Source organism: Sycon ciliatum, chromosome 5 (assembly GCF_964019385.1).
Source record: "Sycon ciliatum chromosome 5, ocSycCili1.1, whole genome shotgun sequence".
NCBI lineage: Eukaryota > Metazoa > Porifera > Calcarea > Leucosolenida > Sycettidae > Sycon > Sycon ciliatum.
This window is the reverse complement of record NC_088647.1, coordinates 5,769,292-5,795,009: the sequence shown is the minus strand read 5'-3', so window position 1 is coordinate 5,795,009 and position 25,718 is coordinate 5,769,292. Positions and strand designations below refer to the sequence as shown.

General features: G+C 47.1%; 2 protein-coding genes across 2 annotated transcripts in view; one reads left to right on the top strand and one right to left on the bottom strand.

Moving 5' to 3' along the window:
* The window catches only part of LOC135817324 (zinc finger and BTB domain-containing protein 17-like), a 38,569-nt gene extending 30,428 nt beyond the window's left edge, over positions 1–8,141 (bottom strand). The window contains exon 1 of the mRNA XM_065330492.1: positions 7,518–8,141. The gene's annotated coding sequence lies outside the window, so the exon portion shown is untranslated. The remainder of the gene's footprint in view (positions 1–7,517) is intronic.
* LOC135817326 (uncharacterized) overlaps positions 1–25,718 on the top strand; it is a 110,603-nt gene that overhangs the window by 65,761 nt on the left and 19,124 nt on the right. The window lies entirely within an intron of this gene.

The window sequence follows — 25,718 nt, the reverse complement described above, 5'->3', positions numbered from 1 at the left end:
CTCATACTGTCATATCAGTACAGTCATGTAGTTACATGATTGTACACCTCTTTATGATCTACAGCTCTCACCATGCTAGGCCAAGGGCAAGGGAGTGATCTGCACATGTGGCCTACACAGTACACTACCGCCGGTGTCACGCTCTGATCCTACTCAACTCTCAAGTAACTAAGACAGTAGTATTGACATGCATGCATCACGAAGCCATCAACACTGCACTGCCCTCCGGTACACGTGTGTTTCCAAGCCATAGCATAGGCATAGTCAATGCTTTTCTTTCTGGTACTCAGTCCTAAATAATTGCCAATATTCAATAACAACTGCCAAATAGCACGATGTAGATAAGAAGAACAAGCCAGGCTGCTAGGCCGCTGAGGATATCTAGCACGTTCTCCTGCAATCAAGTACAGTCTACATTGTAAGTTGCATCACTGCTCCAACAGTGCTTAATCCGGTACTGGGCTAGGGCGGAGCTGCTTTCCACGACAGTCAACTGTTCGCAGCACGTATTTAGCTGAGGATCGTCACTAGTACTAATCGTCACTGCTCATTGTATCCATGAAGGAAGAACCGATCTTGTACATGTATGCGCGTGTATGTATCCGTCTCCGGTATACTATAGTACTAGTCGTGTTTGTGTTGCAGTGCTGTGCTGTGCTGTGCTGGAAGGCCTTACATGAATGGCGAAGTACATCTACAAGTAGAACTGGAACAAAGTCGGATTTAAAAGAGGATGGAAGTCACTGGCTATTGTCTTCTCCTCTTCCTTTCCCTGGGTGTCCTTTCCTTTCCCTGGGTGTCCTTTTTCAATCTCTGACCAATACCCCGGTAGTTAGCCTTTAGAGGAATTGTTGCTATTGTTGATGCTGCAGCCTCCAGACTTTCCCAGAAGATAGTGTTCAATTCCCAGGCACCTCCTGGCCCCGATTATCCGGCACTTTCACGCGGAATAATTATAGTACTTGTACCAGTATGACGGCGTTGCGTTTATGTTGAGCCGCCTTTCATTGTGCAGAAGCTGCTGGGTTTGGGATTGGCGTACGACTATTTGCAGTTCCTCTGTGTGTCATCTTCCAAATTGCCGGTGCTCAGTATGTGATTAGCTAGCTGTTGCTTTGGGGGAGGTCGCGACATCGCGGGGTTGTTGTTGTTGTTGTTGGTGGTGGTGGTGTTCACGTTGGTGATGTTGACTGTTTGCGGCGTTCCTGTGTACAACGGTAGTGCTACAGTAAACAGCTGTGCATCGGTACGGTGGCGGGACATCACGATAAACCTAAACTGCATGAATACTAGTACGTTGCCATGCAGGATTATTCTAATTGATACATGTGCAAGTACATGTCGTTTGTTGGAATGAGTTTCACTGATTCACTGTCACCTCACTCCTCAGTTGTTGACAACGTTTTTCTCATTCCCCTACGTGTTGTTGTTCTACACGTAGGCAGTGTTAGCGCTTCCATGTAATTGGGCGACACCGCCCGTTTGGTTCTGCGAAATCGAATAAAAACGTACAATGTACCTACCTAGCTAGTGTTAGTGGCAGGCAGGTACCTGTACGAGCTCTGTCAGATCAACTGCCTAGCGACAACTACTTGCGCGTATACATTGTACATCACTGGGACGATGAAAATACCTGTACGTGGCCTCAGCCGCCTGGTACTGGTGCCGGGTGGTGGATTAGAGAGAGAGAGAGAGAGAGAGAGATAGGAGTGGATTAGAGAGAGAGATAGGAGTGGATTAGAGAGGTTCATGTACATGTGTATGATAGGAGCATTCTGACATCCCGGAGCTATCACGCAACATCACGTTATTTATGGCAGGCTTTTGAGTTTGACGTTAAATACAGTCATCATTCAGCCGATCCGTCATGCACTGTACATGTACATGACTGATCGGCTGAATGACAAGTGCAGAATCGCTGATACACGTAAAAGCGACAACCAGACAACTAACACTTCACACAAGGCCTTCTGGCAAGTGCTGCCTGCCACCTCTCGGACTCCGGACCGTTTCGGCGTCCCCAGATGCACTGTCTTGTTACACCGTAGACTGTAGACTGTAGTGAGGGAGATGAGGTAACGGCCACGAGAACGACAGTGTAATACTACCGGTACTAACAATACATGACAGTCAGCCATTATTACCCAGCAAAGGAACTAACGTTACTTTGACAACAGGACGGTTACGAAATATAAAAATAAATGTATACACAGTATACGTAATGTACAGCCATACGTCTATGGCCATCAACTCTTTCCTGTGAGTGTGAGGCTGGCTAGTAGTAATAGCGTGTGTGTACACGACCTTCACGCTTCCCACACAGTTCACTGATAGCGTGCGTCACTCGTTATACTTGCGTGTTCATTAGTGCTGTACATTCCGGACTATGATCTTTGCAAGAGTCAAGACGTTTCTGAGCATCACCGATCTCCCGGCGTATTCTACTATGACACTCTACGAGGACGTGTTCGGGTTCAAGTGCCACTGCTTCTAAGAACAATAACTGTATTTGCATAGACCAGTATAACTCAATAGCCGTTCGCGAAAGAGACTCTTGTCATCCCAAGGGTGAGTGTCAGGTGGGATTTTCCCCCTGAGAGTCCTGTTTCCACAGATTGATGTACATTGTACATGTAGGCCTTCGAATACGATCCGCATTTTCAGTTTAGTTTGGGGATACATGTACCGTAAGTACAGCACTGTAGTTGGAACCTCTGAAGCCACTTGTATACCTGTACACGTCATGTACATGTATGGGCCGCTATCCCGCACATACCCACTGTCCCATCTGCTTGCAGTTGCAGATGTTTCCAGGGCACTTTCCTGCCGCGTTTTCAGTGCAAGGAGGAGGATATCCTGAGCGGCTGTTAAATGTTTGCCGTGTTGGCCAGAGTCCAGGCCTACAGACAGTAATGGCGCATGACACACTGTTGTTGGTGCATCATGTGGAGGGATTCCGTGCAAGTAGATTTGATTAGATTGTCTGTGGAGTAGACATGTGCAATCATGTATATGTCCGGAAGCTGTCGCATGTACATGTACAATAGTAGATGTGCATTGTACATTGTATTTTGGTGGACGGGACTCTCCCACTCCCAGGCTACAATCAGCGGTCATGTACATGTGTGTACGTATACATAATTGTCATTGTACGGGTTCTTATATTTTTAAAATAAATTTCAATATCCGAAGAACAACATTACACCAATCGTAAAATCACAATCACGGCTGGGCGGACGGAAGCATGTACATGTCATTGTTTGGACATTGATCATGTACATCTACAATGTACATGTACAATGTATCTCTACTATTTGTTTTTGTTTTTAGGAATTACTAATAACTCCTTGAGCCTCTTGTACGGGCAAAATAACAAATTTGTGAAGAATCAACACAATAATTACATAAAACGAATCATCAGATACAGTAATGTAATCATTATCAGACTCTGTCACTCAGTAGGATCACTGCAGGTTCACTGGATGCGTGCCTGCGCCACCACTACTAGCACTAGCACAGCAGGGGACTCAGGCACGGCAGGAGCAAACATGCTCCTTGAGCCACGCACGCACATGGCACCACAACGCACCAGGACAAACCCAAGGCGGCAGCGCAGCAAGGAGGTAACCTGCGCGTATGGCTCCTTGCTCTTCTCAGCCAGGAGAGAGGCGATCCGCGTGAAAAGAGCATTGTGACCATGTGCAAATGTGTTAGTTATCAAGACAACTGCCAGTCTGTTGTCTACACTTAGCTAATACTTGAACCCGTGTTTTGTCTTCACCGCCTTTTCCGTGATTTCGCCCTTCTTCTGCAACAGTGGTGTTACAGCTGTTGCAGCTCTCAACCAACTGAAGACGCCTTTGTCGTGTCAGTGCACCATGTGTGACATCCTGCCGCGGATTGTTGTTCGGTTGAACCCAGTGTTGCCTTTTCTTATGAACCCCCGACTTTAATTAGCAGCCTGTTAGTGTTAGTACTACATGCATTAGTTGTCATGTACATGTACATGTACGTGTATGTGCGATGCAGAATATTCACGAACATTCGAAGAACACACGTACAATTATGTACATGTACATGACTGTACAGTTCACGTGTAAGCGTGTTTATCAAGAATTGAAGTCTTGCAAATCGCCTTCTAAAACCCAGGTTCATGTACAGTGTGTACATGTGCATTTACTTACGACAAGCACATATTATTATGTCATTGTACAATCATGTTTATGAGGGGAGGGGGGGGGGGGGGGGGGTACTGAGGTCGTCCATTTCTCACAGTATACATGTATTGGGATGGTATTGATATGTTTCGCACTGCCTCTTCCTTTCCTTTGCGTAGAGCTTCTGGAAACTGTGCGTTCCTGTTCACCCACGGCCACCCTACATCTATCTTTAGCCCCAGCATGCACCCGCCGCCCACGTAACCCTGACGTGGTGACCATGTGGGCGGCCAGGTCTGTTGCTTCAGCTAGTTCACTAGCTGCCGTCCCACATGAGCAGTTTGAAATGGCCTAAAGCTACACACACACAACTGCTGGTCATGACTGGTTTCTGTATGCCCCTGGGTGACAGGCGGCGGACTGACCAACAGGGGATTGGTGTCTGTGGAAGAGTGTTAGCCAGATGCTTCGCATAACGTCTTTTGGAGAAAGTCAACTGGATGATGTACATGTACATGTCGTGTTGTGGGAAATGCTTGAGTGGTCGGATAGAGCGTCAGCAGCTGCTGTGAACCGTGCTGGTGTTTGCCGTTGCCCGCACACTTCCTGTGTGCTTCCTGTCTTCCACTCGACAGTGGCGTTAGTAGAACGCGTCCAAAGTTTTTTTCCTCCCCGCCAACGCTTCTACTTCTAGCCTTGGTACAGCTGGTTAGGTGTTAGGTGTGCTTGTATGCAGCGTCACGAGTTCTTGTGTATTGTGAGTTCGTCGGGGTCCCGGGACCCGGGTTGAATACAAACGGGAGGGCAGAGGAGAGTCGTGATGCAATCAGGACGTAGAAAACGTCAAGGATGTGTGTTGTGTGCTTGTCTGGCGTAGCATAATGCTGGTCGTACAAATCCCAGCGTTCTACATGTACAGGACGTATGAGTTATGATTGTACAATAGCTTCCTACACATTACTAATATCGTGTAATGAGTTATCCCAGATATCCCTGGACTCCGTGTCCCACGCACTGCAAACAGAACCGGGGACTTTTCTTCACACCAGTACTGGCAGTAGTAGCTTTGTTCTAAACTCTTGTTGTTGCCGGCGGCGGTGGCAATATACTTCCTATGAGTATGTGTTAGTATTGCACAACGGTGATATGACGAGGTCTTCACACCAAAATACAAGTTACGTTACTGAGGCACTCGTAACAGACACCATACGACTTCTATTGCCTTTAGGGCATTTGTTTGTGGTTGGCTACACGCTCCCTTTGATGGCGATCAAGAACAGTTACGTATGGCGGTATGGCGTAACGACGTCTACTACGGTCTAGGTCTGTAGCGCATGTACACGCTATCTATTTAGTGCACGAGTGTGGCTATAATGATTCTAGTTTATACATGTACACACGTGATACGATGTTATCTCAACTTATCTGTTTTCCATTCCGTCCCCTCCCTCCGCCTTAGAACACACTTTGCGTGTTTTGCGTGTATGTCTATGTATGTCTATGGCTAGGGGCGAGTTTCCAGTTCTAGTCCCTGTCTTTTTGCAATGTTTAGTCTACAGATATGCCGGCTAGTCGGAGTAGGCTGGTTGGAGCGCAGGCCCGTGCGTGTGCGTGTGTGTGCGTGTGTGTGTGTGTGCGTGCGTGTGTTGTGTTTGTAATGTAGGCAAAGGGAATTGTCCTGTGATGCCCCCCCTCTCCTAGCCACTGCTCCTGGGATACATGTGCAGTGTAGGTCTGCATGTGTTTGCCCACTGAATGTAGTGTAATGCTCTATGCCCATGTGTATTGTAGAGGGCACTGTTAAACAAAGGGCGAGGTAGACGACTGCTGTTGTGACCTACTCTTCGATTGTACAATGTATTTCCGAATTCAATCGTACAATATTATAATGATTGTGTTGATCACTCATTGACAGACATGCACTGGTTTCTGCAGAAGAATATCAATGAGTTTATGGGTGATGCTCACCTGCCGGTCACGTGGTCACTTTTGCTGAATACCGTCTAGTCTTTAGTCTCTACTACAGTCATGTACATGTACAGTGTATGTCGCCTCAGCTTTCCCTGTACATGTATGGCATGATGACGCTCTGTATGAGAAAAAAACGCTCTGTATGGAGGGATGCGTGTAACGTTACGTAACGTCGTTATGTATGGGCATTCACTGACACTTACGTACGCAACCACTGCACTTTACAATCTTCCGATGTATCAGTATTCTTGAGTCGGGAGCTTTGCATCACAGTCACACGTGACCTTCCAGTTCTATTCTAGTTTACTGACTAGTATTATACACGACTTTGTGCTAACATAGCACTGTCCAGTGTCCACGGACAACAATCGATATTATAATCCTGCGAATTCCCTCTACTGTGGCGTGGTGCCCCTCTCACCCAAATCCTTGAACTGCTCTATCTATTCTTAAATTTCCTTTCTCGTATTTCCTCTGTGGCAAGATGCTATCGAGCAGGTCGTGTACGCCCAAACCCCTCCACTAACATCTGTGCGCACAAAGCAGCATTGGACGGTGAAGATCCATTGGACACTGGACACTGGCCACCTTCCACTGGCGAAAATACACCAGCCGCCTGTCTCCGCTGCTGTTTTGGTAGACGCGGAGCCATGTGCTTGCTTCGAGTTCTGGCATCTCCTAGGCGTCTCTCTGGCACCAGGGGCTCCAACAGTGCAGGATATGCACCAAAACTTCACTGCGAGACAGCGGATTTGCATTGTGTGGTGTCTTCTTGCAGCTTGGCCAATATTTCGTGGTTTCCTGTGCTAGACCTACAGGGCCTAGGGTCGTGTAATACGACAGTTATTTCAATCTGGCTATTTAATAAAACGATTGTTTTTAACTTTTAAAATACTTGCCCTCACGGCTCCACACCCAAAGTACACAGACACTACACAGAGAGTGGAAGACGCGCTTCGAAGCCAGAATGTTGTGTTACTGGTGTATACATGTACATGTATAATGAGACAATAACGTTACCCGTGCTGGTGGATTAAACGTTTGTCCCAGTGATTTATTCCTAAAATAACGAACGGCAACTCTAGAGTTTCGAGCTGTGCTAGTTGACATCTTCAACACGTGTAACTATCTTTGAACGCAACGTTGTATTATCTCTTTGCTTAGGCCAGGTAGGCGAAAAATGGGTTGCATGAGCACACGACTACACAACGTTGGCAAGAAGGTTGACCTAAACGAAAATGGCGTACCTACTGGATGCTGTCATGGTGGCTTTCCGACATGCCAGAAATATTTTTTTAAGTATTTCTTATCACATTATAAACGAAGAACTAAAATAATACAAGTACTTAACTTAATGAAAGCGTGCACTCTACTGCGTAAGAAACTCACCTTTGTCCGAAGAAACCACGTTGGTACTGACAGGATCCAGATGCAGATACTAGTTGTGAGAATGCCAGGAGACATGGAACAGATAGGCCCTTTCTCTCAATCCCCAGAACTGCTACTCTGCTTGCTCTGTATTGCTCTTCACGAATACCAGCCGATAGCAGTTGATTCACTCGCGTATTTATCACACAACAGCTAGTTGTTTACAGTACACTTATAGTTCTACTGCCCCTGATGGGCTGCTTGCAGCATACTTAGTCAGTGCAGGTTCCTGGGAATCCGACCTGCAACAGTTACAAGTGTCACTGGCTATCTCCAGTGTGGACGGAATCCATCTGCAATGGAGTCCCTCTGGCCGGCTGGTTTGACTATCCTTTCCCTGGAATGTACAACTTTTTGTGAGCGGCTGGCGAGGGGATACAATGGATTTCTGCTTGCCAATCTGTGCTGCAATATTCTCAGCGCTAGTTCTGCTGCAGTTGTACTTGTAGGGCGCGTCTCACCACTCCACTTACAGCTTCAAGACTTAGTTCCAGTAAAAGGCGATGGTGATATACATAGCCACGTCTGCTGGTGCCCGGGTCTTATGCTAAGCTTACCACTGGACCTTGCGGCATGCCCATAGCACGAGGTGGCGATGGGACTTACACACTAAACTAGAGCTGTTACTGCTAAAGTTCGTTAGTGTTACTGGCGCTATCCTTGACACCACGCGGCCTCTGTGGTATCTGCAGTACTGTTACCAGTGTTAGTGCAGATACTGGTCGTGTTGGCACACTTTCATGCTGTAAGCTTTACTACACAATACTAGTACGTCGTTCCTACTCACTTACACAGTACAGTGTAAAGATTTTAAAAGTAGCTCTCTCATCCAGTTCTACTGTACTGTATCATTGTATGGTGATAGTCGCAGAATGACGTTATCCTGTGGTGCACAATCACATGTACATGTATTGTATACTCGATAAGTTACAGTCATGACATCTTTGGTGTTAGCTTCGTACTTTCATGACTCCGTGTGTTACCGTCACACTGTTATTCACAGGGCATGTATGCAAAATTGCAAGCCTGTTGGTGTTTTCAGAATATCACACGCATTTCAATAATGGTACGCGTGTTGCTTGAAATCCTGTATTCCCACTTCAGTATACATGTACGTGCCATTTTGCAGACAGCTGATTCGGGGCCAACTGGTCGGTTACACTCCCTGGTCGTTTTTGGCTGTTTCAAAAGCGGCTCTAGCGTCTTACCCTTGCTCCAGGCGTTCAGTCATGGGGTGTCCATGTTCAACTGTCTACAGTCTAGTGTCTATAGCCGTCCTTGGTGTACAGTCATGTACCGCGGCGCAGTGTAGCCGCAACGGCTTCAGAAGGTGGATCAGTGCTGAATGATGAAAGGGCATTTCCTGTGACAGAGGTTTTCAGCATACATGTTGTGCTCCATGGAGTATGGGTTAATTTAAAAGTTGTTCAATAAACAGATCTACGAGGTGCCTGCGTGAACCGCGTAGGCCAGCTGATCCAGGCTGGTCGTTTCTGTCGCTACCATTGACCGCTAGTCGTTGTATTCGGGAGGGCTCTGTTGCCACTGCTGCAGCTTTCACGTGGCGATGCTCCATGGATGCAGTCCGTGCATAGCTGATGCATGGATGTAGTCCGTGCATACTAGTAGCTGATCTGAGGTCGTGGAGCAACCACTTGGCATCGACGACGTAGAGTTTGCGTGTGCCAAGTATTGGCCACTCCGTAACTCGATCGTTAATCCCAGGTCCTCATGGAGTCCTTGAGAGTGAACAGATCCAATCTCGTGAAGTACATGCACAGTGGGAGCAACCTGTCCTCTGTTCTAGAACGCTTGATTACTCTCGGAAACTCAGTTTGATGAAACGAAACTAAGTTTCACGCTGTTCAAAACCTGTTTTGCCGAGTATGCCGTGTATGCTCTGTGGCTGATTGTCCAGTGTGTGAATGGCTCTTCCATGATCCAGCGATCAGTGTCAGTGATCTGTGGTCGGGTGATCATGATGGTGTGAAAGAGGATACAAACTAGCTTAAAACGTGTAAGATGGTCCAGAGTGATGATGCCAATCGCATCCTACAATTAGTTGAACAAAGCACCTGCCTCATCTCTCCTGGAACGCTGGGGTTTGGGCAAACTTTCGCTCACTCCACCAAGCCTCTGCAGGCGGCTCTGCTCCAGGCCATGTCAAGTGCTCGCAGAGTGCACATGCCAATCTGGAGCCTTCCATTGTTCCTGTTTCCCTCATTCCCTCTACCCTGGTACCAGCAGTACCCTGGCCTAGCATCGCCGAGCAACTGGTTTGGGTTGTCTTTGTGATGGTGGAACCGGTTGCTGTTGGCACTTCTAAGTTCTAGACTGAGAATCCATGCTCATCCAGCCCATGTCCATGTTCATACAGCCCGTGTTTTTGTTTTGGTTTCGCAGGAACGCTGCGTCACTGATACTTGGCACTTCTTCTCTTGAACGTCTTGCCAATCAGGGGATACAATGCTGTGTACATGTACGTCATGTATGGCTGAAGAGTGCAGTAGGGGCACCCTGGTTAAGTGCATAGTGGGTCAGGTCCCCGCCTAGGTCCTGGATATGCTTGTCGAGTTAAGATACATTCCTTCACGGGGAGACCACAGTGTTTTCCTGGATGCACCAACTATCAGGGAGCCTCACTCTGCAGCCGTTATCCTTTGCTTCAACCCCCAAGCGCTCATTTTCCTTCTTGCAATAGAACCCAGTCTTGACAGTTGGTGTGGCTGATGACGACATACACTGAACATGCACAGCTGGCATGAATAGCACCGTCGAACCGTCTCAATCAAGTACTTTTCCCGCGTGGAGTACGCCACTGTGGCACTGAGCTGAATAGCGTTTCCTGCAGTCCAGTGCCTAGCCATCCATAGCCATACTCCCATACTAGTGCCATAGCCTGTCTGTGCCTGGCACAGCATGTTGATCTCCACTCCGGCCCTTCCAATTCCAGTCACTGTTTCCTTTCCCATATTTACCCTTTTGCTCAAGTGTCTGTGCAAGTGGCTGGGGGTGTGTGCAGTAACAGTAACTGCTACTTTAGCCGAACAATGTGCTCCAGCTGCCCTCTCTCTCACTTGCCTTGTGGTTTCGGATGGCAGAGCACAGTGCGGCGCGCTGTATCCTTTGTCGGCGATCACTGTGCAGGCCAGGGAGCACAGTATGCACAATGGCTCCCAGCCAATGTGCTGCAGGCTGTATCAGTACTAAATCGTGGTGTTGGTTGAGCAGCAGTATACAGACAGGTGTACGCTGTCGTTCTAGCTGTATGTCAGTGAGTAGACACTCTCCAAACACCGCGAGTAATACTTCAAAGTGGTGGTTTAGCAGCAAAGCCTCTTGTGCGGGCAAACTATTTGTGCGAACCATCCTACAAACTCTTGTGTGGAAGCAGAGTACATTCAAGTAGTGTTTGGTTGTCACTGGGAATTGTTCACAGTGGTTAATATTATCACTGTAGTGAACGTGTACACTGGAAGGCATCGTGGAGCATGTACATGTACACGTACATGTATCAGTCAACACTACATAGTGCATTGTCTTATGCTGACTGCCTTGGAAATACAATGTAGAACCATTCATGTACATGCGCATCCTCTCAACACTCTCCAAGAAGTCCAAGCATATCGTAAGGTTTAACCGTTATTATTATAATGGATGGCTTCAGTGGAGTCTGTCTGCCCATATTGAGAGATGGGCGCCTTGGAAATATGTCATGATTTATTTAGTGCAGTGTTCAAGATCCAGCACACTGCGATGTTACCAGTCTGCCGTGTGCGTCCCAAGCTGTTGGCACTGGTGATCTGCTAACGAACCATATCACCAACTGCGTGTTCCAGACACACGCCAGCACTATTTTGCTACCTATCAATCAACATGAATACTAAGTATACAATAATAGGGGTTGAGAATGGCGGAGAGCACTGCATGCACAGTGCACAGTGCACACTCATCTAGAGTGCAGCTGCCGGTCTAGCATGACCACAACAGGTACAGAATGATGTACTTCCAAGTAATCACCATTGTACTGTGTCATGGTCTCGCAATCCTATTTCCGTTCCTGTTCGCCCCGCTTTACCAATATTACCGCGCGGCCGTGAAGTCATGTCCCAGCACGACTGCATGCAGTCAAGCAGCCCGACCTCATCATAACCTTGCTGTCACTGTCTTGTTGGACGTTCACAAAATTGTAGGGCATGTGTGATGTGCGTATGTATGTGTTTTTTTGTGAGCAGACCGCCTGCGATCAGTAGCCATATCGGAACACTTGGGAACTTCGCGCTTGTGGTCAGTGTGTCTCTCTTGTGGAGAAGATAGAGAGCAGCAATGCTGGCTCCCAGGGCACAGTGCGTGCCAATGCCGACATATGGTAGCAGAGAGCGCCTGTGTGACTGATTCCGCCAGTCACTATCCTCCTGGTTGTCCCGTCACAGCGGTTTTAGTGCCTATGTTACTATTCGTGTAGTGGTGGGGCCCACACGCCAGACGCGGACACGCTCCCTTTGGCCCAGGCATGTGGTCCCGCATTCCCTTACTCTCATCTCCACACGACTACATGTACACGTCCATGCATACCTCCCTTCTAAGAACCCAGTCACGCGGAATTCCTGTGACAACCACGCAGGAACATTTGCTTGAAGGAACTAAATTGAATTTAGGTGTGAGCAGATGATAGCATCATACATGTACATGCATTATGGCAATCCCACCGCATGTTGTGTGTCCAGATCTAGTCTATTCTAGTGCCACACACTGTGCTAATTTCTTTGTTGCAGGGAAGAGAATACATACCCGCGTTGAAAGTTGACAGCTGAACTACTGTATGCTCAGGAGGCACCGACAATGTCCCATAATATCACCCCACGATCAAGCCCGAATCTTGCGAAAGGAGAGAACAAGAGCAGTGGAGTATGCTACAGCTGTATACATGTATGCTGTATTTGGTATGTACTGTATATGCTGCATATGCAGCAGGTCCCCAGCTTTGTTCTGGTGTTCCAGTCCGCCACAAAGAGGCTTCCGAATCCTAGGAGGACTTCATGAAATAGACTTTAGAGTGTTACATCTGCGTTAAAAAGCAGTTGGATCAAGTCCGTTAAATTCAACACCGTAGTCTTTCCCAGGAATTACTTCGCCGAATCGAACTACAGTACAGTGCTGTACAGTACTGTACTGTAGTCTGCGATTGAAAGAGTCTTCCTGGTACGGTGTATGGCAATGACTTGGGACGATGTGATCTGCAGCGATTTAGCTTGACGACCTATTGATGGCTGTTAACTACTTGTTCACATACACATACAGTACTTGATGTAAATGTAAATGTACGTATACAGACGTGTACAGACGTGTACAGACTTCATGTAACATTATGTCCTGTGTGTATTCATCGGTCATTCCACGATTCGTGGACGAGAAGTGGACTAACATCCGCTGCTAGTGTAAATGGGGTGTTCTCTGATGCAATCAGGTCCGTATCTACATTGTACAGTGCATGTATTCTTTCCTACAATCTGTGCTGTGATCTATCTTTCCTTCTATTGATAAGTGCTTCCGACGTTCGGCGGTACAGTAATAGGAACTAGCTTTGGTTACTAGAATCCATGTATACATACCGCCCACGACAACGACGGTAAAGAAAGGTGATTTGATATGAAGTGTATAGTGCAGCAAAGCTCCGTGTTATCAATGTACAATGTATTGTTACTCCTGGGGAGATACAATGTATTTGTAAAAGTAATTAGTTCCCCCCATCTACCCCACGTCTGTACAGTGTAGTATTATCAATATCGTGTTGTATTCTACTCCGATCCGACGGTGTGAGCAAACTACTAGTATCAGCAAGAGTATGTACTCTTGGTATCAGAGTTGGCAAGTTATGAATCCTCCTATGGTGAGCTCCCTGGGTTTCTTGCTACTACATTTTGCATCACGACTTCAACGACAATGGGGGCTCTATGGGAGTCGCTGGGAGTCCCCACATGGAACACACTAACTCATTCTTGACATGACGGGTATACATGTACATGTATATTGTTCTCAAGTGTTCCCTCACACAAGAAGTTAGTGTCTCCTCTTCAACCACGTGCGTGTATTGATGCTCCATCCCTTCTCAGGCTAGCCCAGCCTCACACCAGCTTCCCACTCTTCTACTTTGAAGCGGTCCTTACGCCGGATGGCACGCATACGATTGCCAGTTTGCCACTGGCCAGGGGTCCTTTATCCTTTGAGGGAATTCGAGAATTTCATTTCATGCTCCAGGAATATCCAAAGTCATGTACTACAAATGCAATGTAGTACTGTGGCGTGCGAGGTGCTAGTGCTGTATACGGCTTCCCAAGGTGTTTATTGTTTATCCTGAATAATGTGCATGACTGTACGCATGCCTGATTCCAGTAGGCGTGCGTATTCATGCAAACATTTGATTCAATTCGAGGCATATGATGTGGTGTCGTGGAGTACAATCATGCTGTCCAAAGGCTGTTTAAAGAGAAGTGGATTTGGCACATTACGGCGTATTAGAGCCGGTGATGTGAGCAGGAAATTGGTTACATGTACTTGTGCATCTCTTCGTTAGAATGGTTAGGGCATCTGTTTTAGGCAAAGGTGAGCTGCGAATGCAATACAATGCATAGGATACGCATACTCTGTACTGACGCCTTTATTGATTGTGGCGGATTTTAACACTCCCGTGCATAGTATGCCAGTATATGTATACATTACTCAATACTCAATAGTTACGAATAGATCACGCTGCCCCTCGGGTGCTATTACAAAGTAGCAATAATGATACACCACGCATACATGTACAATGTACGTGTACGTGTAGTTGATGTGAAAAGTAAAATAATAATAATGATTTAGAGTCATGCCTCTGTTGACAACATCGAGCCAGTGCATTCAGACTTTCAGTGCTACACTGACCTGCGTTTACGATGGAAATCAAGAACAGCTGTGGACTTCACACTAAACGCTCACTGCTGCTTGTTATGTGAATCGGGTTATCCCTTCTTACAGTACACAATCATTGTCTTCAGACGAACACAACTATCATGAAACAGTGTATACAAATATTGTAATTGTAGCGATAGCGGTATGAAGAGAAAGAGGGAAAACTGGAGATCCAATCACATCGGCCCACCATCCGGCCAGGCCTCACTTCACTCACTCCACTTTGTCACACTCCATCCACGGGGAAGAACTAATGAATGCTACACGATGCATGAGTATGTGTTCGTGTGACTGTCGCAGGGATGGGGTCCACCACGCACTGTCCAATCTGTTACCTCTGCGTGGGCCACCTCCTGAAGCCTGAGGCTGTCAGTGTGCTGTACAGAGAATTGCGACATGACATTTTCAATTAATTTCCTTTCCTCGTCGTTGTAATGTACTTCTGGAGAATTCAGAACGTGTGGGAGTATAGTGTACATGACTTTACTATTATTCGTTTGGACGAGTCGACATCTGTACTGCGTCGATTTAACCCGGCCTTTGGGCGTCTTGTCTTTGTCCTGCTTGATTCCTGGGCACGTAGCCTGGGGGCCAACCCCACACAGTTTTAGACGCCAAAAGGTTGTGTTAGGCTTTGAAAATGACCAAGCCTTGGAAAATGGGCCAAGGGGTGTAACTACTTAGTTCAGGTACTAGTATGTAGCCTGCCTGCTTTGACAAAATGTTCCCTGTTCACATTGGACACTGCCGGAAGCACTCCGCATGTTTCAGACGCGAGCTGTGTTTCGTGATGGTGTCGTACCTGACTCTTCAGGCACACACAATCACCTATGACATGTAACAAGTTAGTTACATGTGCTGGGCGTACACCGCTCCTAGCCGACCGGACTTACATTGTACTCCCTGTGTCAAGATCACCCATCACCGAGGTAACACCCCTACACTGCAGGCGACCAGGCGACCAGGCATTATGGACTGTACTCTGTAGTCATGGGCTTCATGGCGCGTATTGTTGTGTTCTGTAACTAGGAACATTCGTGAAACAATGTGCTTTCGTGGACGTACAGTACAGTGGATCCGCGACGTGTGGACCAGCACCATGCAGTCAGCATGGTCAGGCATGCAGTCGAACTACATCAGGGACGCTGAACCAACTACATGATTGTACAATACGCGCATACGTAAACGTCGTCACCTTTACTTGTCAAATCCACCATCCACGCCCTTTTACTCCATTCTCAACAGGTCAGAGGTTTTGCGTGTTTCATGACCATGCATATCGTGGTACATAATTGTACAATGCATTATCTCCTTGGCAGTAGCGGACGTTGCGACATTCGTTGTTGCAAGCATCAGGAGGAATGTACTCCTCTGTGTCATGGCCACGTTCAGCTGCTCCACTGGAATCCACAGTGTTTTGTCGGGGCATGCATCATGGTCCTCCAGCACAACGTTCATTCGCTTGGGCCTAGGCGCAACGTTCATGTAGATTGTAACTCAGATTCCATGTGCTACATCTGAGACATTCCACCACTGAAGACGTGAAGTGCTGTGTGGCGACAGATGCACGCTTGGTTGTTTGCTCACTTGCCAAGTCATGAGAGCCTCTGTTTCGGAAACAGCTGTTAGAGAGTACCAGGAATTGTGACTGCATAGACCGAATCCTGATCTCAACTCATAGAGTGTCTGAGAACGGAGAATGGGTCACACCTGTAGAGAAAATGTTCAAGAAATTAGCACAGGGCACAGGTGACAAGTACACAAATTGTGACAAGGCGCACGTTTAATTGCAATTCGCGTGGTTGTTGTTAGCACGTATGATGTACACTGTAGCACGAAAGGAACCCTCTACAAGTCCTAGTGGCGTTACAATTCCCAGCTGTCCTACGTTTGATGCTAAACTGAGTGGCTGAGCAAGTTGTTGTCGTTGGACGGTGTTTCTTAGTGCTTTCTGTGTTCATGTAAACTGGAACCCCCGTCTCTCGAAATACTTCTTCCTTATTTTTAAAATACCGGAGACCAGCATGCCATTCTGGTATGTACAGTACCTACAGGTATGGTGGTTGCTATGCAGTCTGATGATAGGTAATGCGTGAAACTGGGAGTTACAGCAACAACACTGTCTTTAGTTCTCTTTCTCTGTACGTGTAAACACATCCTACAGTGTACATTGTACATGTAGGTGCACCGAGACCTCTCTCTCTCTCTCTCTCTCTCTCTCTCTCTCTCTCTCTCTCTCTCTCTCTCTCTCTCTCTCTCTCTCTCTCTCTCTCTCTCTCTCTCTCTCTCTCTCTCTCTCTCTCTCTCTCTCTCTCTCTCTCTCTCTCTCTCTCTCTCTCTCTCTCTCTCTCTCTCTCTCTCTCTCTCTCTCTCTCTCTCTCTCTCTCTCTCTCTCTCTCTCTCTCTCTGAGTGTGTAACGTGGAGGTGTATCGTTGTAACTAACTTCACTACACTGTACAGAACAGTAGTAGCTTCTAAAATCAAGAGCACAATGTACATGTATGTAGTATGACTGTAGTCGTGAGTCTTGTTGCAAGATTTCAGGTAAACACTAAACAGTGATTCATTGTCCTCCACTTCATCGCAATATGACCACGTCACAGACCTGTCCTTGGACGTATGCATGATCTGTCATTCTGATTCACCAATGGCTGATGGGCAGTGATGGGCAGTGATGGCGGGTAGTGTGGTATTGTGGTCCTCAGCGTACTTTGTACTGCATTGTACTCCGGTATTGCCTGATTGCAAGCTAAACGCTTCACCAGGTTGCGCACTTTGCACTTGGCATCTGAGGGGAATTGCTGATGACATTAGCAAAGCAGTGAATGGAGACAAATGAATAAGATTCATGGTCTTCCGTACTCCATGGTACATGTACTCCAGCACGACATGTTCTTGTCTTGAGATGAGATGTTTGGACTTCTCTGAACGCTTGACTTTGATGTTGGCTCTACATGATGGTAATTATTTGTAGTGTGTTGACGTCTTGTGACGGTGTTGACGTTTAGGCATGTGACTGTGTTATTGCATTGGCGTGTTTCTTCTCTCTCAAGCCCTCCCAGTCAGGCTCCCTTTGTTGACGTTCATGTTGTGTTCAGCATGATTGTTCACCTATATCATGATGATAGCAGTGACATTGCACAATATTGGAGGGTATCGTGTCCCCTTGGCCTCCTTGCTGTATTCTAGTATCGCTCCATTGGGCGTTGTGCTGTGACCGTCACCATTATTACTGTCACTTGTTTTGTTGTTTCGTGCCCTGCCTGCTCTGCTGGGTGTTAGCATGGCCAATGCCTCACACGTCAGAACAGTGCCAGTGACAGCACAGTGTTGCCTGATCATGCATCATCACCCAGGCAGCAGGCATTGCATAGAAGGAAACAAGTCACAAGCCCCAGTCAGCATTCCAGTTCAATATCGATAATCCAGTTAACAATACTAATAATTACTGAGGGGTTTGGATGCCCCGACGAATGCGGAAAGATTTCTCCAAAGACCGAGCAAACTCACTGTGACTCGGTCAGTTTCTATCCGCACTGTGGAGTTGCCCGTCCTGACAGTAGAATCGAAATGGCGCTGAGAAGATTGAGTATCATCTTCCCGGTCCAGTCCCCACCCATACAATGTATGCCTAGACCATGGCCGTGTGTTTCGCTTCCTTGTTCCTGTTGTATCGACTGTGTTATAGGCATGTACATGAGACATGAGACTGAAGAGCTGGTTTTTTTTTCTCTTTTTTTTCCAAGCACTGCGTCACGGTCTTGTTGTTGTTGTTGTTATTGTTGTTGTTGTTGTTGTTGTTGTTGTTGTTGTTGTTGTTGTTGTTGTTGTTGTTGTTGTTGTTGTTGTTGTTGTTGTTGTTGTTGTTGTTGTTGTTGTTGTTGTTGTTGTTGTTGTTGTTGTTGTTGTTGTTGTTGTTTTGTTTTATCTTACTTCACCAGAGGATGTACCGAGTGTGCTGACACGCATTCTTACTTCACTAGATATTATACAGTCATTCCTGCCTTCTCGAGTTCTCGTCTAAGCAACCATATGGCTAGAATCTCAAAAATAGAGATGAAGAGTGTGGCTGCTTGCTCTCCGTGTTCTGTGGGTATTCTGTAGGCTGTTTCCATAGCACCGTGTGTTCAGTATCAGATTCAGACAGGCCGTATGTTATCTGTGCGGTTCAATGCAGCTCTAGTAAGAGTGTGGAGACGATTTCCGACTTACGGAATTCTTTCCTCTAATTGCCTGCCCGGAGGCGGATCCAGCACATTCACTTTTTAAGAGCTCACTCCTCCCGTTTTGAGGGTAAGGAGTTTCGCGCATGGATAGCAGCCAGCTCGTTACTACGTTACATCAAAATTCTTCATTACACGGGGGTCAAAGTACGTCTACACGAGGGTGGAGTGTTTGGGTCCATCGGATCCTGTTAGAGAATCCTGTTACAGAATGCAGATCGAGTAGAGGCATTAGTGAAAGGACGAATGTAGTGGGTATGATCAGCGTCACTTTCACGTCTACTTCTTCCTAGCGTGTTGAGTGCATAGTTGAGGCTTTGGCATTTCGGCCCTACTGTTACTTCACAGGTGACTAATACTCTCCGTCTTTGGCCCCCGCCAGGCAGAGTTATGCTCGGGATATGTCCCCGTGTTGTGTTGTGTTGCGTAAGTCCCCGTATTGTGGAGAATTATTGCATCAACCATCCCGTGTCCAGGTCGCTTCACACGGCCAAGGAATACGTGTCAGTGTTGTACACAGAACCATAAAACATGACTCATGCGTTATCACTGCACTGGTGCTCCCAGTCCCCAAGGCTAAGGCAATGATACTGTGATTCTGAAGGCAGCACACACAGGTGTTGACATCATCCATTTGGGCTGTCAGTCTGTCTGTACTTCCAGAGACTTCGATCACGAGTCACCACCACGATGTTGTGGACGCACGTCCTGGCCTTCTGGCCGGGTTCTCTTCCAAAGAAGGTGTGATCTCAGGGCTACTTCATTGACGTCGACCAGTGATGGTCTTCACCAAGAAAGAAATGTTCACATTACGACTCCGATGAACGCTTGCATGCCAGTGAACTAAGGTGCACACCCGACTACATGTATACATGTACTTCGCTGACGAATGCTTTGCATCGTGTGAAGGCATGGCTGTTGGCGCCGCGATTTTGATTTTCCATTCTATTCTATCTATAACCTTCCTAGTAATGATTCTATTCTGTGATTGCTGAAAGGACTGACAGCAGGTTGCCTGAGCGTCGAGAGGTTCGTAGACCGTTTGACGATCAAGCAGGTCTTGTCTCGTGAATGCCTTCATCAGTAGATTCATTGGAAAGACTTCCACGAGCATTTGATGTTATCTGTCTTCTGGCCCGCAAGAGCTGTGTCTTCGAAGCGAAAGCACCGGAAAATCCCTTGGTAGCTGTCTCCCTGGTCCTCCAAATCCTTCGTTATTTCCATGGAATTTCGGACCCTGTAGCTAGGCAATAACAAACCTGAATACATGTACATGTTTACTGGTTTGGTTGCTTGCGACTATTCTAAACACCTGTAGTAGAGAAGGTGAATTGCACCAGGGATGTCGGGCTGCCAAGTGCTACTACTGTGTCCGTAGATGAATCCTGTGTGACTGTTTACGTTGAGAAATCAGAATGGATGGCGATCACAATGTGTGCACTGTCGGTGTGTGTGTGTGTGTGTGTGTGTGTGTGTGTGTGTGTGTGTGTGTGTGTGTGTGTGTGTGTGTGTACAATACTGTGTTGTGACTTCATTGCCATTGCCATTGCCATTGGCATGGCATTGGTAGTACATTGGTACCAGTGGGAGAGTTACACTACACTACCACTACACTGCAGTCTGCATGCACTGTCTGCTGACTACAGTGTGCCAGGGGAGTCCTGGTGCCAGTGTCATGACGTGCTGGTTGTCTACTTGCCAGGAATGTTACAAACACTTCTTTACACTTCAATCACCGCTATAACAATTACATGTGTACAATGTACAATAGTGTAGTTTGGGAATCTGATGTTCCTGTCCCTGATGTCCTCCTCTCTTGAACGCACCGGTACGAGTAAGGACATCATCGACTGCGCCAGTGTGCTGAAATGAGAGCGGAGCTTGTGCGTTCTCTCATCGCCCAGTCGTTAGACGTGTCGGTATGGCACTGGATCTATTGTGGCTGAAACGGAAGAACTGCCTGAGCTAGAAAGCCACAACATGTTGAGTGGTGCCATGGGCTGTGCCTTGAACGTTTGGTTAGTTCTGTTTCGCAGTGGTACTCTGGTAATACTCTGTTTACGTGTGAGTTTTGCCAGTGTGCGTTTGATGGTGTGGTGAGACATTGCAAACCAAGGCTTCCTTCTTGCACATTTCCGCCATTCCAAGGCCATTTATGGTAGAAATATGTTCCGGAGTTTGCAACCCGATATGATGAAAAGCGACTTGTTACGTCACAGTTTGTGAGTCACTTGTGCCAGTCACGGATTTCACTTTGGTTGCAACGCCTATGCAAACACCCGCTATTGTTCATCAACACAGACTGTCACTCTGCTGTGAAAACTTGAGATGTACTAGGTAACTGTTTTGTTCAGTGGAATTTCTTGGCCAATGTGTGGAATCACTGGAATTTGTGCGTTTGTTCATTTTGCAATGAATACATGTACAGTCATGTAGTTAGTATCCGCTTTCGAGTGTACGAGTGTTGAGCATGAGGATGTAATTGTGTCGTGAGTGTATCACTTAACCAGTGGCAGTGTGTAAATATCAGCTCGACACTGTGCACCACCTGGTTACGACATGCACTGACAAACGCAGAGTTTCCCCGTACATGGGCTTCGTCAGCGCTACAGCAGTGTTTTCCACGACCCAATGTTGAGAAAATCACCACTTACGGTTACAATACACCATGTAGATGATATATCCGTCACGTGACTGTAAACATTAGTTAACTACACAGCGCACGGATATGGACTGATAACGTACATGTATACAGCACAGTCTTACAGCCTACCGGACACTGGCGTGTCTGGAGAAACTAACGTATATGTACATGTACTTGGCAGACTAGGAAAAGGAATGGCACCCCTGCACTTCACTTGGCTCTAGTCCAGACGTGTACGTGATTGCATGGGCGAGGATCGAGGACCATTGAAAATCAGTGTGTATGTACATGATTGCATTGAGTTCTTAACAATCCACAAACCCACAGCTCTAAGTCTGTGCCAATAACACAACAACAGTGCTATGCAGGGCCAAGTGGTGTGTATCGATTGGTGATCACTGTGTCGTGCCCGGTCCGTGCTGACGCGTGATTGTTCCAAATCTAGATTGTTTCCTGGTGGCCAGGACGCTGAGTTTCAAGTATACAGAGATCCACTGGACTTTGTCTCTTTACTCGGATTCTTTCATCGTTTCGCATGTCCTGGTCAGGTAAACATATCTTCCCTGGGAACTAACGTTGCATAAACATTTCCTTAAGTTAAAGCACGTTGCAGACCCATGGCCACTGGGTGTGTCTTGCTCTCGTTCGGGTGCGGTCCCATGTAGTCCTAAAACTGTCCAGCATGATCCACGTCCCTCGTAGATGTACTCGTGACTGAGATATTATCGACGGTATGTTGGCACTTGGCAGTTCGTCTAGCTGTACCAGTGAGTTGGTGTATACGCACAAAACCACATGTACTGTTTGTTCGCTTTTGCCGTAACTTTCACTGGTGGATCTGGTGAAACTTTCAGCGCTAGTTCCGCTTGTCTGACGTATGCATTCTTGTCTATACACGTAGATTTTGAGTAGACATCCTACTTATCAATCGCCCGATGATGAGCAGTGTGACCCCCTAATTCCTTCTGCCCGTAAGTCCGCATGCCATTCTCTATCCGCTGCACTAACCTTCCTGAGACCACCTCACGTCCAGGATCTGGTTTTACATTTAAAATATCCTGGCATCTTCTTTTGTCCTTCGTCCTCTCACTGTCTCAGTGTTCCTGTTGCCTATTCAAAGACCCTTGCCCTCTGCTCGGATCTTTGGCCATCAATGATGTACATGTACATGTAAATCTGCTATCGTCTGTGGCCACTAGTGTGAGATGTGTAGCTTGGAACTTCCCAAGTGCTTCGACAGAACAGAATGGTTGACACACGACCAGCTCACGTCCAGGATCTGGTTTTACTATATCCTGGAATCTTCTTTTGTTCTTTGTCCTCTCACTGTCTCAGCGGCACTGTTGCCTACTCCCATAACTGGTATTCAGAGACCGTTGCCCTGTGCTCGGATCCTTGGCCGTATCTGATGTACAGCTGCTGTGGTCTGCGGTCATGTGAGATGTGTAGCTTGGAGCTTTCCCAAGTGCTTCAAGTTGAAAATTTGCGTTGGCACATGCAGTGTTCATCCCGTCATGTCCCCGACCCAGATCCTTCAGAATACCCTATTGCTTCTGGCGATTGGATAGTGATAATGGATACCTAGTACTCTCCCTCTAAGCTGATAATGGAGGAAGTTGTGAGATGAGAGATGTGATCATCAGCAAGCCAAATGACTGGCGTTGGTACCTGTGTGCGAGCTACCGCCTGTCCGGTGATGTTGGTAGAATCGCTATGCATGGTCGCAAAGCAGGCAACGATTCCTCAGGAAATCCTGTATCCTGTCGGGGCCTGAAGAAGCCGTGCTTACTTTCTGCATAACGATACAGATATACAATGCCGCCACTTTGCAGGTGGAAGGGCGACTACCCCGACCTTTACGCTTGCCCCCAACTCCGACCACACTGACTGTACAGCCAAACGGCAACATCTAGAGACGAATACCATGGTAAAGGTGCAACGTTAGATAGCGTTTTCGTTAGATCTCTAGGGACTCGATTTCACCTCTTGCAATGCGGATACTCCACTCAGTTGGGGCTTTCTCACGTTCGGCGGAAACTCTGACCTTTGCATTATGGATGAGTGGATGCTATTCGCCTTTGTTAGCACTTCCCATGCTCTAAGTTACTACTGTCAGCCTACATCGTCCTGGAGGATCACCAATGTTCACTTTGCCGCGGCGATGTGCTCATTCATTGGCTCTGTGCTTCTGCCTGGGAACTCGTCGATATAAATAGACTGTCACCTTTACTCCGGGTCGTTTCTGCAGCCCTGACCTTGTGTAGAGAGTACACAAGGATAGCAATGAAAGACAGTCCCTGCATCTCGGGCTACAGCTGTACTTCAGTGCTGGAAATCACGTACTTTTGCTGCCCCAGCAGCAGCAGAAGCACTGGATTCGTGGAACGTTGACCCTCTGACACTGTGTTCCCTACCTTTGAAAATCCCGGACGTTCGCTCCGACAGTAATGTGTATGTAGCGTAATCCATCCACTGACCTTAAATTAACCCAAGGTCATCTTGTACAATCCTGAAGTACAGGTACATGTAGTTAGTTGCAGGCTGTGTTCGCTCACGTATGTTATGCACGGAGTGAATCTGAAGTGAAAGGTGACGGGTTGACTGCAGAATCGCACAGGATCATGTGACTCACCGTACACGTACAATACGTACATATACCGGTACTTCTAGCTGTTTTCTGGAAGGGGGTTGCTCCCCTCACTGGAGCTTGGGCTTAGTTGTTTTCGGGAAGGGGGTTGCTCCCCTCACTGGAGCTTGAGCTTAGTTGTTTTCTCTTCGGGGAAATTAATTATCATCACTCATCAGTACAGGCACGTCCACTTCTTTGTGTGTACAATGTACATGTACATGTAGTGCGCGCGTGTACAGAGATAATGCAGTGCTGACCTCTTCTTCACTTGGAGTGCTCACTGCTGAGGTCTTTGACATTTGGCGCAGTACATAACAATTATCCACTCACGTTTTGGACAGCATAATCTGTCGTACACGCTCATCCTGGCCGGTATACAAACTGCACATCTCTGTTGTTGTGGTTAGTGTTTGTGTGGACAGGTTTGACGTGTTTGATCCTTCTCAAGTGTATTTGTCTTCACCCATGCCTGCTACATGGGATCCAGCTACTTCAACTTCTCCAACCACTAGTGGCCCCAAGTGGCCCCAAGTGTCCTCTTCTACTACTAGTACTAGCCTTGCCTAAAGTGTTATGGAGTGTTTCCGCGGAACGTTTACTCCACCAATACACACGTTTACTCCACCAATACACAGTGATACAGGCTGCTACAGTGCTACAGTGCTACAGTGCTACAGTACAGGCTGCTACATCTACGTAGTAGTACCTTCAGATCAGTGGATTTGCTGAGGGGGCAAGATGCACATACATGTACATGTAGGTGCACGTACAGCCACAGTAGCAGTCGTGTCCGGAACGTGTGTTGCTTGTCGCTGATATACACATGTGCATGGGTAGGGGAAGAAGCGTTGCTTCTCATAAAGGCATCACTTGAGACTGACACTGTTTACTGGTGATTTGCAAAGTAAGTTCCACACGATTCTGGCGCAGCTACATTGTATGAGCTCATATCATGCTAACCACGCAGTTCTCCAGCTCTACCTTGTACTCTACCTCGATCGAGAAGAGAAGTGTCCAATCAGGTGATAATGAGCTGGTAATTGCAGTTGTAAAATCAGGTGATGAGCGTGTACAGTAGACTGTAGTAGGTGCTGTCGTCATACTCCCTATACTTGTAGTAGTGTAGTCCCGGACGCAACAGCAATCGACGATATGAGTCTACATTAACTTAAGCACACTTTACTCGTACACGTGTGTGTTTCGAGACCCTTCTCCTTTGTGGACTTTCGTCAGCATGATAGAGTTGTAATGTTCGTACTTGAAGTCACGGGTCTTGAGACTCGAAAGCATGTCATTGCTGGTGAAGGTCATGCTGCGTAACTCCCACCAACCTTTGGCTTTGAAAAGGGAATGTCCGAGAAGGGCGCCCACGGCCACATCATGTCTGTGTACATGAGGAAGCAACTCGTCACTTCGTATGACTTCTGACCGGTAACCTGTCCAGCGAGGTCTTGACAGTGATCATGACATGAGGTAATATTGCAGTTACTCACAAGCCAGTTCAGTTGACAGGAAGCGTGATGCACAGACACGTATGAGTAATCAGCTTCGGATGAATGTGTCCTGCACCGCAGAGATGAATGCCAAGGTTGCCACCCTGCCAGTGAAAATCACCTACTGTGTCACTCTCTTCCTTTGTTCTCCATCACGGACCGGACCGTGAGGGTGGTACTGTATATACCTGTATGTACCGGTGTATTCTGGTATGTACCGGTTA